The sequence below is a fragment of the Eubalaena glacialis genome, chromosome X (assembly GCF_028564815.1).
Source record: "Eubalaena glacialis isolate mEubGla1 chromosome X, mEubGla1.1.hap2.+ XY, whole genome shotgun sequence".
Classification (NCBI taxonomy): Eukaryota; Metazoa; Chordata; class Mammalia; order Artiodactyla; family Balaenidae; genus Eubalaena; species Eubalaena glacialis.
This window is the reverse complement of record NC_083736.1, coordinates 41,246,761-41,262,172: the sequence shown is the minus strand read 5'-3', so window position 1 is coordinate 41,262,172 and position 15,412 is coordinate 41,246,761. Positions and strand designations below refer to the sequence as shown.

Below are 15,412 nucleotides of genomic sequence, written 5' to 3'. Positions count from 1 at the left end.
CTGAATTCACTTGACCTGGGTAAAACAAACTTCAGGCAAGAATTTATACACAGTCCTCAACTCACAGCAATCCAAAGTAAAGGCCAAACTGAAGCATACTACTATCACATCCGTGGCCTAAAAGAATTTCTACAGCTCCAAGGAAAATAAATTCTTCATATTCAAAAAGTCACTACGTATAGAGAAAGGAAAAAAAGCCGAGCAAAGATGATGATCAATATGTAGATATGTTAAAATGAATATTGTTTAATGCAATTACTCACAACAAATATAAATGGAATAAGTAGGCTAGGTAAGAAAAAAGGCTATCAATAGATTTTTAAGCCCAGATTTATACAATTTATTAGACACATCTAAAATATAAAAAAAGATTTAGAAATACTACACAAGTATAACCAAAAGAAAGTTGGCACAGTACCAGTTACCATGAATCACAATAAAGATTCAGAAATAAAGAGAACTGGCGCATTGATACAACTATACAGTAACCGAATAAGGAGCTCAGAAACACACCTTCATATGTATGGAAACGTGCACAAAAATGGGCAAACTATAACCTAACCAAATAAAGGTGGCGAGCCAATACGTTATTTCTAAAGGGAAGAAAAAGGAAAAAAAGCAAACAGTAGACTCCTACATCTACACATACAAAAATCTATTTCAAATGGATTAAAGACCTAAATAAAAGGCAAAATTTAAGAAGAAAAGCATAGCAAACTGTTTGGGGCAAAAAGATAGGGTAGGAATTCTTTAAAAATGCAAGTCATGGGGGGAAAAGGTTAATTCAACTACATCAATGTTTGGGACTTCAGGTTTATCAAAACAGAACAAAACTGACAAATATAAAGGCAAGTCAGGGCTTCCCTGGTGGCGCAGTGGTTAAGAATCCGCCTGCCAATGCAGGGGACACGGGTTTGAGCCCTGGTCCGGGAAGATCTCACATGCCACGGAGCAACTAAGCCCGTGTGCCACAACTACTGAGCCTGCACTCTAGAGCCCACGAGGCACAACTACTGAGCCCGTGTGCTGCAACTACTGAAGCCTGCATGCCTAGAACCTGTGTTTCGCAACAAGAGAAGACACCACAATGAGAAGCCCGCACACCACAACAAAGAGTAGCCCCCGCTCGTCGCAACTAGAGAAAGCCTTCGTGCAGCAGCAAAGACCCAACGCAGCCAAAAATAAAAATAAAGAAATAAAAATAATAGTAATAATAAAATAAAGGCAAGTCACAAACCGGGAAAATATACCTTCAGCACATATAGTAACAAACCATTCATATTCAGAACACACGAAACTCCTAAGAATCAGTAAGAAAAAACACTCAATGTAAAAAATACTGGGGGAAACTTGATCTGCCACTATGATCCACAAAATGAAAGAATGAGCAATAAAACAAAACACAACCAAATTATCTGCTGATTAATAAAGATCAAGGGGCAAACAGGTACATTACCCACTCCTTAGATAAGTCATAAGGGCTCCTGTCTACTAAACCACTAGAAGATAACCCTGCTCTATCCTAAGTATAAATTTTTCCAATGACTCGAAAGGCTTTTTGACTCAGGAATTGAAAGAGTAAAACTAATAAAAGATTAAGCAAATTCAAGTATTTTCCATAATTACTGGCTCTTTTAACAATCTGCTCCACTAAAAAGTTCATCTGAAAAACCAATCCTGAAAGAATATTTTACCAAAAATCTGAATTTAAAAGAAAGCTGTCTTACTTAACACTACTCACTTAAAATATTTTCATATAAAGTATGAAAACTGTCCGAAATACTATTTCAATTTAGTTTGTCTCTAATAAGCTCATATTCAAATTTCTATTTTAAATCAGTGAAATAAATACCAGCCCACTTATCTCAGGAGAAACCTAAAATCTAGCTTCTCCACACAAAACACACACTTGAATTACTGGAATGACACACTTCTTGACATCTCCATCTTCCATTCTATACAGAATTTTGAGATTTAATTCCTTAAGTCTTTGAATTTCTGGTTCCCACCAAGACGCAGTGAAACAGACCAAATTTTATTCCTGAATGACATGACTAAAAAACCAAAGAAACTGTATGAAACAAAGGTTTTCACACACTGAATATCAGAGAACACATGACAATAATCCTTGAGAAGGGAAAACAAAGAATGTGAGCCCTAAAATTATCCCAAGCTTACTGCTTTTCAGGCTGCAGTACAGCTATGGGAAATTTTCTTGCCCAAATCAATGTAAGCTAGAATATTTTGTAGACACAGATGGGCTGATCATAAAATTCATACATAAAGGTAAAGAAACTAGAATAACCAAAACAATTTTGGAAAAGAATAAAGTTGGAAGACTCACATGACCCAATTTTAAGAGCTATTATAAAGCTACAGAAATCAATTAACACCACAAGATACCACTACATACCTATTTAAATGGCTTTTCCCCCCAACTTCATTGAGATATAATTAACATACAACATCGTGTGAGCTTAAGGTAGACAACATGATATAGGTATACATTGTGAAATGATTACCACAATAAGATTAGGTAGGGGCTTCCCTGGTAGCGCAGTGGTTGAGAATCTGCCTGCTAATGCAGGGGACACGGGTTCGAGCCCTGGTCTGGGAAGATCCCACATGCCGCGGAGCAACTAGGCCCGTAAGCCACAACTACTGAGCCTGCGCGTCTGGAGCCTGTGCTCCGCAACAAGAGAGGCCGCGATAGTGAGAGGCCCGCGCACCGCGATGAAGAGTGGCCCCCGCTTGCCACAACTAGAGAAAGCCCTTGCACAGAAACGAAGACCCAACACAGCCAAAATAAAATAAATAAATAAACAAATGTGGGGTTAAAAAAAAAAAAAAAAAGATTAGGTAGCATATCCATCACCTCACATAGTCCCCCCCCCCTTTCTTTTTGGTGGTAATATTTAAGATCTACTCTCCAAGCAACTTTCAAGTATACAATACAGTATTATTAACTGTACTGCTACACAATAGTTCTCATCTTATAACTGGAAGTTTGTACCTTTTGACCAACATCCCCCCCGGCAAACACCAATCTACACTCTGCTTCTGAGTCTGACTTTCCTAGATTCCACATATAGTTGAGATCATACAGTATTTGTCCTTCTCTGCCTGACTTTATTCACTTAGCATAATGCCATCAAAGTTCATGAAATTTTTTTGAGATAAAGTTGATGTACAATATTACATGTTACAGGTGTACAACAGTGATTCACAATTTTTATAGGTTATATACTCCATTTATAGTTATTATAAAGTACTGGTTAAAATTCCCTATGTTGTACAAAATATCCTTGTAGCTTATTTAAAGTTCATGAACATTTTGAAGTGTGACAATACCACGTGTTAATGAGGATGCAGAACAGCTGGTAAATATGTAAAATGGTACAGTCACTCTAGAACACAGTTCGACAATTAAGTATGAAGTTAAACATACATTTATCACAGGACCCGATGATCCCACTCCTAGGTGTTTACCCTAGAGAAGTAAAAACTTACGTTCATACCAAAACCTGTACACAATGTTTATAGTAGCTTTGTTCATTATCAATGAAAACTGGAAACAATTACAATATTCTTCAACAGGTAAATGGATAAACTGTGGTACATCTATACAATATTTAGCAATACAAAAGAATGAATTATTGATACAGCATAGATGAACCTCAAAAGTATTATGCTGAATAAAAGAAGCCAGTCTCAAAAGACCAGTGTATATACTTGTCAAAATGCACCAAAAACCTAACACAACATTGTAAATCAACTATACTTCAATAAAACATTTAAAAAAAACTCATCAAACACCTAAAACAGGTGAAATTAAATATATGTAAATTATACCTCAACAAAGTTTATTTTTAGAAAAAAGCCATTTAAAGTAAAAACAGTAACAATGTACTGTGGGGTTTATAACATGTAAAAGTAAAATGTATGACAAATACTACAAGAGACCAGGATGGGAGAAATGAAGTGTATCCTTGTAAGGTCAATACTATGCATGATATGGTATAACTTGAAGGTAGGCTGTGATAAAGTTAAAATTTTAAAAATTGCTTGAACTGGTAAGTGTAATATTCAAGGTCAATAAACAAAGTCACTTGTATTCCTATATACCAGGAATGTTGGAATTTGGGGGGAAAAAACTTAATACCATTTATAATAGCACCCCCCCAATGAAGTACTTAAGATATAAATCTAACAAAATATGTATAGGATCTGTATATGAAAAACAACAAAATGCTGATGAAAGAAATCAAAGAACATCTAAATAATCAGAGAGAAACACCATGTTCACAAAATAGAAAACATTAATATATCAATTCTCCTTAATTTTATATATAGATTCAAGGCAATCCCAATCAAAATCCCAGCAAGTTTTGTATATACCAACAAGCTGATCTAAAAATTATATGGAAAGAAAAAGAATCAGAAAAGCCAAAACAATGCTGAAAAAGAGCAAGTCAGCGGGTTCATATTACACAATTTCAAGACAATATAGTAAGCAACAATAATCAGGACAGTGTGGTACTGAGGAAAGAACAAACGGAGATCAATGGAACAACATAGAAAACTGAGAAACAAACCCATACAAATATAGGCAACTGTTTTTGACAAGATACAAAGATAATTCAATAGAAAAAGGATTGTCTTTTCAACAAAAGGTGGTGGAAAAACTGGAAGCCCAGTTGCAAAACAACAACAAAACCTCAACACATACTTAATGAGGTGAAATAAAAACATTTTCAGACATATGAATACAGCAGACCCACATGAAAAAAACAAAAATGACCTCAAAAGAAATGTCAGAGATTCAGAAAGAAATGACAAGCAAAGAAAATGTTAAGCATGTGGGTGACAACCTTAACAATGTTTTGTATTTAAAACATGTTCAGAATTAATATATACAACAACAATGGAATGAAGGAGGGGAGGACGTTGAAGGCTCTAAGAATCTTGCATTGCCCAAGAAAAGAGAAAATGTATCAGTTAGGCTTTAATAAGTTAAAAATGCATGCTGTAACCCCTAAGGCAGCTATTCTCAAAGTGTGGTTCACAGACAACTGGGAGTCTCCTAAACACTTTAGGGAGGTCTGCTAATGCAAAATTATTTTCATTATAACACTAAGATGTTATTTCTTTTTTTTAACTCTATTAACACTTATACTGATGATGCAAAAGTAATGGTGAATAAAACTGCTGGCACCTTAGCAGAAGTCAAGGCAGAGGCACCAAACTGAACTAGAAATCACATATTCTTCACCACCAAGCACTTACAGGGTTTTTTTTTTAACGCCAGTTTCATATAAGAATATCTTTGATGCAGCAATAAAAATCATTTCATTAAACGTCAACCCTTGACCACACATTGTTTTAATAATCTTTGTGGCAACATGGGAACTTCGTTTAAAGCATTCTACTCCATACTGAAGTACAATGGCTATATTGAGGGTAAGTACATGTGCGACTGTTTAAGTTGTTAACTGAACTAGCCTGTTTTTTCATGGAACACCATTTTTTACTCAAAAGAATGACTGACAAACTATGTTTATTCAGACTTAGGTATTGGAAGACATTTTCTCAAAAATGAATGAAATGAGTCTGTCATTTCAAGAAAACTAACGAACAGTAATTTGTTGCCAATGATCAAACTTGAGATTTCAAACAAAAATCAGCATTTTGGAAAACTATCTCCACGGTGAGCTTGACAGCTTCCCAAAACTCAAAAGGCGTTTCTGATGAGATTGGTGGTAATATTAATGAATACAATTTTTTGATATTGTGTAATAAAATGTGTTGACATTTGTAATAATTGGAAGTGCTCCCCTTTTCCTTCTTTCATGCTCACTGAACTGCCCCAAACCAAAATGTTACCACTTGTGTTTCTCCAATCCATTAACAACATGTCCTCCCTACTATTCAGGGGCTACAGTGTCATTTCAGTATCTATAAACTCTGAAACAAATCTTACAATTCAAGACAGACAGAAGGAAGGAGAGGGAGGGAAGGAGGGAGGCAGAAAGACAAAAAGGGAGGGAGGGAGAGAACGGACGAACTCAGTATGTCATCATCAACTCACTGCTACTCCCAAAGCCTATGGCGGCATCAATAAATCATGAAAGGTTATGACACAACAATACATAGTAATCACTTATGGTATATTCTAAGTAATATCTTACTATGAGTAAAAAGTCAACCAAACCCTTTCTCCTCTAGGAACAAATCTGACCTTGGGTTAACTAGTTCTTTTATTTTTAAAACCTGATAAAGGTGGAATGTCAATTGTGTTACTAGCAACACTGATTATGGTAACAATTACCAGATTGATGAAATAAACCTAGAGTTAGAGTACTGTAAATGAACTATGAATATCTGGTAGGATGCCACAGCTTTGGGAATCCCTCAGTATAGTATAGGGCCTCCTTTAACTGGGCATGTCTCTACAGAAACTGCAGGAGCAGTATGCCCACAAAATTTAGAAAAGATACTGGTTCCTATTTGGGATGGGGGTGTGGATGTGTGTGGTATGTGTGTGGTGCGATGTGTGTGTTCTAAACCAGGTGTGGTGGACTGAACAAAAGATGACCTTATATGGCAAAAGATGTGAAAGAAGCTGATTCTCCACTAGAGCCTCCAGAGTGTTGCCCTGCCCCTGCCAACCTTGATCTCAGGCTTCTGGCCTCCAGAATTGTCAGAGAATAAATTTCTGTTGTCCTAAACCACCCAATTTGTGGTAATCTGTCACATCAGCCACAGGAAACTAATATACTAGAGTAGCTTTGCACCCACCTATGTGAGTCTCATTCTCTCACACCAGAGCTGTCACTTCATGAGCCAAAACCTAACCCCTGGACAGAACTGCAAGGATTCCCACGGAAAAGGAATGCCTGTCACTGCTCTGCTGACATGCTGTTTCCTGTCTGATATCCTTCTGTGTTAATGTGACATCAAGTGTGACCTAATCAGGTCTTACTTGTCTGAATGACTTTTGAGCCTAAGGCTCCACAGTGGGCCCTGTAAGTTACTACTGGTATTTATAGTGCCAAAGTATCTAAATGCTTTACCCTTTTTAATGCCATCAGAGCTAAGTACAGCGGATAAAAGTGGGGGCTCTAGAATCTGAGTGGGTAGGTTTTGAATTTTAGCTTTGTATTGTGTGGCCTTAGGCAAGTCAATAATCTCTCTATGCTCTGAAAAATAGAAATATTTTACAGCAACAACATAGGATTTACTGTAAGCACTAAATAAATTAATACCACAATTTAAGATTTCAAGCAAAAACTAGAATTTTGGAAAACGTGTATCTACCACCACTGTGAACTTTATAAATCATAATTCATAATTTGCATCTTTGTCACAAACCATCTGTTTCATTAAGATTTTAAAGTTAATTACTGTTTGGCTGTACATCATATTCTGTTTGTAACTAACTGTGGTTCTATTCCTTTCTCATTCCTGATGTTTTATATTTCTGCTCTTTTTTGCCCTCTCCCTAGGCTTTACTAGAGGTACATACGTTTTGTTCTTTTAAAAACTAACTGCTGGATTCTTTATGAACACATTTTAAATGCTGTACCACAAATCAGTTAGAATAAGGTGTGTGTGTGTATGTGATATTCAATACGTAACACTGCCCTCTTGCGTGCCATTATGTTTTACTAAGTGAAAGAGATGTCTTTCCAGAATTGTGCAGTCCCAGAAAATGCCAAGTATTATGTACACTATAATGCAAGGGGAAAAGGTCAAGAACTACTCGCCTATACAAGGGGGGGAAAGGTCAAGAACTACTCGCCTAGAAAATGCAAGGCCTTCCATTATACAGTGCCACCAAGCATCCTTACCAATCCTTGCTCCCCACTGCCCCCCAAGAGTTCCCTAGATATATCACATTTTCTTAGCTCGGTGCATTGTGATAAAGATTCTTTCCTTGTGCAAACTCTACTCAGGCTGCTCTGAGCTCTTTTTCAACTAGGCCTCAACATTTGGACTTCCATGTTTGTCTCTGCACTGTCCAATATTAGCAAGAATCCTGCTAAATTGGCTTAGCCAGAATCCCCATCTTCTGTCATCCCCCAGGTGATGTCTGATCACCCTGGACTGCCTTCAGCAACTGACTCCCACCCAGTTCCTTGGCTATACATCCCCATTTAACCATGCTGTATTCAGTTAAATCCTATCTTTCTCCCCCACTGCAGGGTCCCTATACCTATAGCAGTAGTCCACCTTGAATAAAGCCTTCCTTCCCATCTTTAACAAGTGTCATGAATAATTTCTTCCTCAGCGTTTGGTTTATAAGATCTACTACGCCAAAATGATTTTTTTTTCTTGAGTCATCTGTATAGGACCTATTCTCTTCTTGAATTCTATCATACACAAAATCAGTTGCTCCATGTCACCTCCCCCTCCCTTAACATGTCTGCCTCTATCACTTCTCTCTCTAGCTGGGACTAATTCTCATTCATATATCTATCCCCAGGTCACATGGCAGGGTCATCATTCTAAACCATCAGAGATTCCCATAACTGGCTTAGGCTACCTACTAGTAATTTCACCAAACAGACACATGTAAGAATGCGAAGAAACTAATTTTTTTTTCCCTATGAAGGTAACATCAAATAATGAAAAGCTTGAGCCAAACCAGACCTGAAAGACACAAATTTTCAGACAGACCAAGGCCATCACCATGATTTTTTAGAACACAATCCTAAAAGTTGTGGGAAGAAGAATGAAAAATTTTTAAAAAAAAAAGAAAAATCAGATTACATACAAAATGGATCATCCTAAACAGAAAGTTACAAGGGAAAGAAAGAATTATTTCAAAATTCAAGGAAAGTTATTTCCAAAATAATATTCTATACCAGACAAACTCTCAATCAAGAGAGTAGAAGAACAGAGAAAAATGAGTCATCTAAGAAACAAATACAACACAATAGTGAAGATCCACTTCTTCCAAAGATGATGAAAAGCCAAATAATAAAGAGAGAGGAGGACACTAGGAAAGCTATAGGAAAGGAAATTATCCAAAACTGATAAATTATACAATGTACTCGAGAAACAGAAGAAAGAGACTTCCCTGGTGGTGCAGTGGTTAAGAATCCGCCTGCCAATGCAGGGGACATGGGTTTGATCCCTGGTCCAGAAAGATCCCACATGCCGCGGAGCAACAAAGCCCATGCGCCACAACTACTGTGCCTGCGCTCTAGAGCCCACAAGCCACAACTACTGCGCCCTCGTGCCACAACTACTGAAGCCCACGCACCTAGAGCCCGTGCTCCGCAACAAGAGAAGTCACCGCAACGAGAATCCCACACACCACAACGAAGAGTAGCCTCCACTCGCAGCAACGAAGACCCAACGCAGCCAAAAAATAAATAATACAATGTATTAAAACTTGTCAATAATAAAATGATAAAAAGCAATTAACATCAGGAAAACTTTTTTAAAGTAAATATATGTAATATATTTCTTGGCTTGCTACTAGAAATACCAATAATAAGGTAAATGTGACATGGAAGCAACCCAAGTGCCCATCAACAGACAACTGATTAAGAAGATGTGGTGTGTATATATAATGGAATATTACTCAGCCATAAAAAAGAATGAAATAATGCCATTTGCAGCAACATGAATGGACCTAGAGAATCTTATGCTTAGCGAAATAAATCAGAGAAAGACAAATACTATATAATATCACTTATATGTGGACTCCTAAAAATAATACAAATGAATGTACATACAAAACAGAAATAGAGTCACAAACATAGAAAATAAACTTATGGTTATCAAAGGGGGGAGGGAGGAGGGGGAGAAACAAATTAGGGGTACGGGACTAATAGATACAAACTACTATATATAAAATAGATAAGCAATGAGTATTTACTGTATAGCACAAGGGAATTATACCCAATATCTTATAATAACCTATAATGGAATATAATCTGCAAAAAAAAGAATCACTGAGCTGTACACCTGAAACTAACACAATATTGTAAATCAACTATACTTCAATTTTTAAAATAATAATAAGGTAAATTTATTAATTTAAACCAAGGCTGTTATTAAGGAAGGACAGAAAAAAGAAAACATGGGTTTTTTTTAATCAACTTTATCCTCCATACTAGAAAGTCAACAGAATGTAAGTGAGGGGAGGGGGGAGGGGATGACACAGAAACAACAGTTTTAAGCATATTATTTAGAAATATGGAGGCAAATACCAAAAGTAACAGCTAAGACTTATTGAAGGTGGTATACTGTAAGAACAGTGGGGTACTGCTGTTTTCTACTACACACCTTATAGAACCAATTGAGAGTTGTTTTTTAACTGTGTACCTATGCTTTCTTAAATAAAAAATAAATAAAATACATGAATAAGACATGTGAATAAGAGGCTTTAGAATACAATTAAACGGGGAGGGAAGCTATGGAACTAAATGACGTAAGTAGGTAGGAAAAGAAAGGCCAGCTAAAGAGGAAAATCAGGAAACCTTGGTGTGTCAAAAAAACTGAAAGAAGATAAAAGCTTTGAGTACAAGAATAGTCTATTGTGCAGAATGTTGCTAAAAAGGTCAGGTAAAGTATAAGTAAAATATAAGCAACCTGCCACATACCTAAATGTCATCAGGACACAAGTAGCAATAGCAAAAGGCTGCCTAGAGCAATCAGGACACTGGTAGTCTAGGTAAAACAGCACTGATCTAAAAGATACCATCAGGGACTTCCCTGGTGGCGCAGTGGTTGGGAATCCGCCTGCCAATGCAGGGGACATGGTTCAAGCCCTGGTCCAGGAAGATCCCACATGCCGCGGAGAAACTAAGCCCGTGCACCACAACTACTGAGCCTGCACTCTAAAGCCCGCGAGCCACAACTACTGAGCCCTCGCGCCACAACTACTGAAGCCCGCACGCCTAGAGCCCATGCTCTGCGACAACAGAAGCCACCGCAATGAGAAGCTCGTGCACCGCAACGAAGAGTAGCCCCTGCTCACCGCAACTAGAGAAAGCCCGTGTACAACAAAGACCCAACGCAGCCATAAGTAAATTAATTAATTAATTAAAAATAAATAAATAAATAAAAGATATCATCAGAATATGCAGGCAAGCTCCTCAGGATCCAGCAGATCTAGGCAAGCATCCATTTCTTGGTTCCAAACTATTAGAGTAAAAAAATAACACTGGATAAACGCTTATCTTAATACAGAGATAGCTTATTCTCTATTCTGTTTTATACAGCCTATGGGTATTTGACGGTATTGAAATTCTCATAGCTGGAAAAAGGACAGACCCAAGAAGCAGATTCTGACTCAAGAGAAGACTAATGACTCTCTCCATCTCCCACACTTGGATTCCTTTTCATCAACCCAACATTAGCTTTAGATGTTTGGTAACTGAGACAACTGGGTAACATTAAATCACTGTGTGGAAAAAATATTTTAAACATCCCCCCCACCAACTAAAAGAACCCCAAATAAGATTAATATTTACTAAGATTTTCATAGACACTTGCATTGTATCTTTTTAAAATTTTTTAGTATTTTTAACGTGGTAAAAACACATAACATTAAATTTACAATCTTAACCATTTTCAAGTATACAGCTCAGTAGTATGAAGTATATTCACACTGTTGTGCTGAAACTCTATACCCATTAAACACTTATTCCCCCTTCCCACTACCCCACTCCCGCAACCACCCTTGGCAACCACCTTTCCACTGTTTCTATTATTTTGACTAGTTTAGGTAGTTCATATGAATGAAATCATACAGTATTTGTCCTTTTGTGACCAGCTTATTTCATTTACCCTAATGTCCTCAAAGTTCACCCGTTATAGCGTGAGACAGGATTTCCTTCTTTTTTAAGGCTGTGTAACATTCCACTATATGTATATACCAGATCTTCTTTATTCACTCATTCATTGATAGACATTTGGGTTGCTTCCACCTCCTGGCTACTGAATAATGCTGCAATAATCACTGGTGCGCAAATACCTCTTCAAGACTCTGCTTCAATTCTTTTGGATATATACCCTTAAGTGGGATTGCTGAATAAAATAAAAAAAATTAGATGTCTTTTGGTTACAAGAAGAGGACCAAAATTTGAAATGGGAAGGGAAAAAAAGTGTCTTAGGTAAGAAAGTATAGCATTATGAATTCAAATGTAAAGGTGGCATGTATGACACCTTACATTTATTATTTAGATTGGGGATAAGGGGATAGAAACTTCTCTGTTTTGTATTATACTAGCTAAGAACATCTGTGGCATTTTTTAATCCATCTATATGAGATAATTATATGATTTGTTGCCAACTTTTCAGATTGCTTCAAAGCAAAGGATGAGTACTTACAGCCATGTATTCAAAAAATTAAAGTGCCGTATGACTTTTCAACTTAGTTTTCAACTTTTCAACAATAATTGACACTATTTTCTACCCTTGAAGATTATTTTACTTAATTACAAATAAAAATAAACTTTAAGATATAAAATGTAAACCGTACTTGGGCAAATATAGGGCCAGCACACTTTAAAAGTGGATCTTGAAACAAATAGAAGAACACTTTTCAGATAATAATCCAATTTTTACACAATATATAAAAAGGAAGAACTCCTGTAGTGAAAATCTAAATATAGCTACTTACAGAAGTATATTACCTGTCTCACTTGTGAAAAGGTACTTTTTATCTGCTGTAGGCTTAGAAATCAAGTATCAAACCAATGAAGATTGAGTTCTAAACAAAAACTAATGTTCTGTTCAAGATAAACTTTCTGATCCCCTATCTGAATGTAAGGATTATCTCAGAGTTCTGGAAGAACGAGATTACAAAAAAAATGAACTCTAGAAATGGGAAATGCTGTACACTACTATGATATCTGGAATACATACCAGATACACGTTAATAAAACAAAAATTTCTTAGATGACACCAAAAGCACAATACATGAGAGAAAAAAATGATAAATTAAACTTTACCAAAATTAAAGTTTTCTACTCTTTAGAAGATACTATTAAGAGAATGAAAAGACAAGAAGCCACAGACTGCAAAGCATATATCTGATAAAGTACTTGTATCCAAAATACATAAAGAATTCCCAGGGGTATAGCTCAGTGGAAGAGCATATGACTGCAGCATAAAAAATTCCTAAAACAAAATAAAAAGAAAACCACCCAATTTTTTATGAAATTGGCAAAATATCTGAACAGGCACTTCAAAGAAAATACACAAATGGTAGGTAAGCATGAAAAGATGCTCAATATCATTAGCCATTAGGGAAATGCAAATTAAAACCAAAATGAGAAGATACCACTACACACATACCAGAATGCCTGAAATTAAGGAGTGATCATACAAAATGGCAAAGATAAGGAAGAATGACAACTCTAACACACTGCTGGTAGAAATGTAAAATGGTACAATCACTTTGAAAAGCAGTTTGGGAATTTATTCAGTTAAACATACACCTACCATACAATCCAGCCATTTCACTCCAGAGAAGAGAAAAGAAATCTATACAAAGATTTATACAAGAATGCTCATAGCAGCTTTCTTTGTAATAGCCAAAAACAGGAAACAAACCATGAGTTCATTGATAGATGAACGGATAAACTGTAGTATCCACAGACTAGATTACTACTCAGCAAAAAAAGAGAATAACTACTGATGCACACAACAACACAGATGAATCTCTGAATAATTATGCTGAAAGAAACCAGAAAAAAAGACCACTTACTATATGATTCCATTTAAATAAAACTTTAGAAAATACAAACCAATCTAACGTGACAAAAAGCCAATTAGTGATTGCTTGAGGATAAAGGAGGCAGGAGAAATGGGGATGATGTATATATTCCCTCTCTTATCTTGGTTAGTCTATTAAGTGAGCAATAGCATTATGTCTAAAAAAAAAAAACAGTGTACATACCTTAATTTAAAAATACTTTATTGCTAAAAAATGCTAACCATCATTTGAGCCTTCAGTAAGTCAAAACGTTTTTTGCCAGTGGAGGGTCTTACCTTGATGTTACTGATTGCTAACTGATCGAGGTGGTGGTTGTTCTGGCAATTTCTTAAAATAAAACAACAATGAAGTCTGCCACATTGACTGACTCTTCCTTTCATGAACAATTTCTCTGGAGCGTACAACGCTGTTTGATAGTATTTTACCCACAGTAAGACTTCTTTCAAAATTAGATTCAATCTTCTAAAACCCTGCCACTGCTTTATCACCTAAGTTTCTGTAATATTCTAAATCCTTTGCTGTCATTTCAACAATCTTCACAGCGCCTTTACCAGGAGAAGATTCCATCTCAAGAAACCAGTTTCTTTGCTCATCCGCTACAATTTTATGATGAGATTGCAGCAACTCAGTCACATATTCAGGCTCCACTTCTAATTCTAGTTCTCTTGCTATTTCCACCACATCTGCAGTTCCTTCCTCCACTGAAGTCTTGGAACCCCTCCAAGTCATCCATAAGGGTTGGAATCAACTTCTTCCAAACTCCTGTTCATGTTGATATTGAATATTTTGACCTCTTCCCATGAATCATGAAAGTTCTTCATGGCATCTAGAATGGGGAATCCTTTCCAGAAGGTTTTCCATTGACTTTGCCCAGATCCATGAGAGGAATCATTATCTACGGCAACTATAGCCTTATGAAATATATTTCTTAAATAAGATCCATGATACATGGGCTGCAGAATGGATGTTGCATTAGTAGGCATGAAAACATTAATTTCATTGTACATCTCCATCAGAGTTCTTGGGTGACCAGGTGCACTGTCAACAACCTTTAATATTTTGAAAGGAAGGAGCAGTAGGTCTCAACAGTGGGCTTAAAATATTCAGTAAATCATGTTGTAAACAGGTGTGCTGTCACCTAGGCTTTGCTGTTCCATTTACAGAGCAGAGGCAGAGTAGATTTAACATAATTCTAAAGGCCCCTAGGATTTTTGGAATGGTAAATGAGCACTGGCTTCAACTGAAAGTGACCAGCTACAATAGCCCCTAACGAGAGAGTCAGCCTGATCTTTGAAGCTCTGAAGCCAGACACTGACTACTTCTCCCTAGCTATGAAAGTCCTAGATGACATATTCCAATAGAAGGCTGTTCCATCTACATTGAAAACCTACTGTTTAGTGTGGCCACCTTCATAAATTATCTTAGTTGGATCTTCTGGATAACTTGCAGCTTCTACATCAGGACTTGTGGCTTCACCTTGCACTTTTATGTTCTGGAGATGATTTCTTTCCTTAAACCTCATGAACCAACCTCTGCTAGTTTCAAGCTTTTCTTCTGCAGCTTCCTCACCTCCCTCAGTCTTCACAGAATTGAGAGAGGACCTTGTTCTGGATTAGGCTTTGGCTTAGGGGAATGCTGTGGCTGGTATGATCCAGACCACAAAAACTTTCTCCT

At 36.7% G+C, this 15,412-nt stretch overlaps 1 protein-coding gene across 7 annotated transcripts in view; it reads right to left on the bottom strand.

Moving 5' to 3' along the window:
* KDM6A (lysine demethylase 6A) overlaps positions 1-15,412 on the bottom strand; it is a 210,683-nt gene that overhangs the window by 149,541 nt on the left and 45,730 nt on the right. The gene's annotated exons all lie outside the window — the stretch shown is intronic.